This window comes from Helianthus annuus, chromosome 10 (assembly GCF_002127325.2).
Source record: "Helianthus annuus cultivar XRQ/B chromosome 10, HanXRQr2.0-SUNRISE, whole genome shotgun sequence".
Taxonomy (NCBI): Eukaryota; Viridiplantae; Streptophyta; class Magnoliopsida; order Asterales; family Asteraceae; genus Helianthus; species Helianthus annuus.
Genome location: NC_035442.2, coordinates 110591674 through 110594461, shown reverse-complemented (window position 1 = coordinate 110594461; position 2788 = coordinate 110591674).

The window sequence follows — 2788 nt, the reverse complement described above, 5'->3', positions numbered from 1 at the left end:
AAACGATATGGGTCGAAACGATTCGAGTCGAAATGAGTTACGTCGAAACGGTTCGGGTAGAAACGGTACGGGTCGAACGGATCACGTCTAAACACTTCGGGTCGAAACGATTCGCATCGGAACGGTTCGAGTCGAAACTGTACAGGTCTTCGGTTCGAACGGTTCGGGTCGAATGAAACGGTATGGGTCGAAACGGTTCGAATCGAAACAGTACGGGTCGAAACTATTCGAGTTGAAATTGTACGGGTCTTCGGGCGAAACGGTTCGGGTCTAATGAAACGGTACGGGTCAAAACGGTTCGGATCGAATCAATACGAGTTGAAACGGTGCAGGTCGAAACGGTCGAAAATTCCAATAAATTTACTTTAATTCCTTCACATATAGAAAGGATTTTGAAATCCTTTAGTTAAAGGAAATTGAAAGAATTCATGCCAAATTCCAATTCCAATTCCATTGTCAACCAAACACATAAAGATTGGAATTGAGATTCCAATTCCATCAAATTCTGTAAACCAAACATCTTAAGAGATGGAATTTAGATTCCAATTGCCTTAAATTCCATTGAATTCCTGCGAACCAAACGCACCCTTAGCTTTTTACAATAGTAAAATGTCAAATTGGTCCCTAAGATTAGATTAGGTCACTTTTACCACTTTTGTCCAAAAATGAAATCTTTTGAATCTGGATCCCTAAGATTTTAATTTTCATGTCATTTTCATTCAAAAGGTAATCTAGGTCATAATTTTTTTGTTAACCTCCACTTTTTTTTGTTGTGTTCCTTATTTTAATGAAGGGTAGAATTGTCTTTTTATCCCTTAAATTATCATTAAAATGAGGAACACAATAAAAAAAGTGGAGCTTAACAGAAAATTCTGACCCAATTTGCCTTGTGGATGCAAATGACATCAAATTTTAAACCCTAGGGATCCAGATTGAAAAGATTTATTTTTAGACTAAAGTAGTAAAAATGACCTAAACTCAAGGATCATTTTAGTAATTCACTCTTTTTATAGTTATGTGGATATTTTATAATAAAATAACTGATCCAAAGGTTATTATACTTAGCTTTGTAGTTTCGTATCATCATAATTTCGTTTTTCATTTTAGCATTTTGTTGTTGAAGCTAGTAGTCATTTAAATCACGATTTAGAAGTGTCCAGCAATGTTTTAAAAACCGGTTTTTAAATCAAACCGGATTAGGCTAAAAAATGGTTCAATCGGTTGAACCAGGTTGTACTGAACGGTTCAATTGGGTTAACTAGTTAACTCTATAATTTCATAAATTACAACATCAACTCAAAAGTTAATCCAGAAATGCATGATTACATATTAAAATATAATCCAAAAGTTAAATCATAATAACAAATAATCCAAAAGTTAAATCATAATAACAAATAATCCAAAAGATAATCGAAAATCATTCAATTTTCTAACAAACTCTTTCAAATGAAAGTGTACGATATGTTTAAGCCATTAGAGTGTTAAATACATCAAGTTCACAATTGCATAAAAGATGAAATTTACTATTATAGCCATTCTCATCAACTAGAGGATAACTATTTTCGTTTCATACATATTAAATAAAAAGTTTTAGTTACGAATTATCATAATATATAAGAATACGTAAGATAAGTAACATATATAATAAAAATAAGTAACAACCTAAACTAAAATAATCTTGGGTCGGTACCGGTATTACTTTTTAAACCGGTATACCGGATTTTACCGCCGGTACAAAGCTTATGCCGTTCTACTTATTTACCGGGATGTTTCGTACCGGATTTACATCTGAAAGCGGTAATACCAGTATAACCGGCCGGTATTTACCGGTTTTTAAAACATTGGTGTCCAGGGATCAGAATGTTAAATATTTTAGTGTAATCGAAATTGACTTGGTGGTTAAATCGAATAATAATACACACAAAGCAAGTTAGAAGGTGCGGGGAGTGCACGCTAGTTTGAGTTATTATAATTCAAAGTGTACGGACGGAGCCCGTATTCTAACGGGTTCCAAGGGGGTTGGCGGGGTCCGGGGGCAGAGCCCCTGGATTTATTTTGATTAAATTGATTTGATAAAACTGCATCAGAAAATTTTATTTCTAGAAATTGCTACATTTTCGAAATATTAAACAATGGCAGTTTTATTGGCATTTTTTTCTTTAAAATTGAGATAACTGCCATTAGGCAGTTAATCATCTCTAACCCCAAATTTGTAGACAAGGTTTTTGATCATTCTTCTTCTGGTTTAGACAAATTTCACACACACATACCCTGGTTCAATTTCTCAAAAATCAGAATTGTATCCAATTAATTATTCAGGTGAACCACCGAAATAATTTGATCTGAGAGTGATTACAAGCCTTTTCTGAAAATTCCCCAACACAGAAGTCCGTTTCGTGATTCAGACCGTCATACCTAGGGGTGCAAACAAGCCGAGCCGAGCCCGAGCTTGATCAGGCTCGAGCTCGTTTAACATATGAAAGCTCGATCCCGAGCTCGGCTCGATTCGAGCTTTATTTCTAAAGCTTGAGCTCGGCTCAAAGATCATTTTTCAAGCTCGATCTTGGCTCAGGCTCGACTCGTTTAGTATTTATTAATGAATTTATATTAATTATAATTATTATTATACATATAATTTAGTTATTTTTTATATTTATATAAAATGGTAATTAATATTAATTTAAATATATGTTTAATATATTAATAAAAAATATATAAACAGAAAGCTTGTTTAGGCTCGCGAGCCGGCTCGAGCTTGATAAGCGAAGCTCGGGTTCGGGCTCGTTTA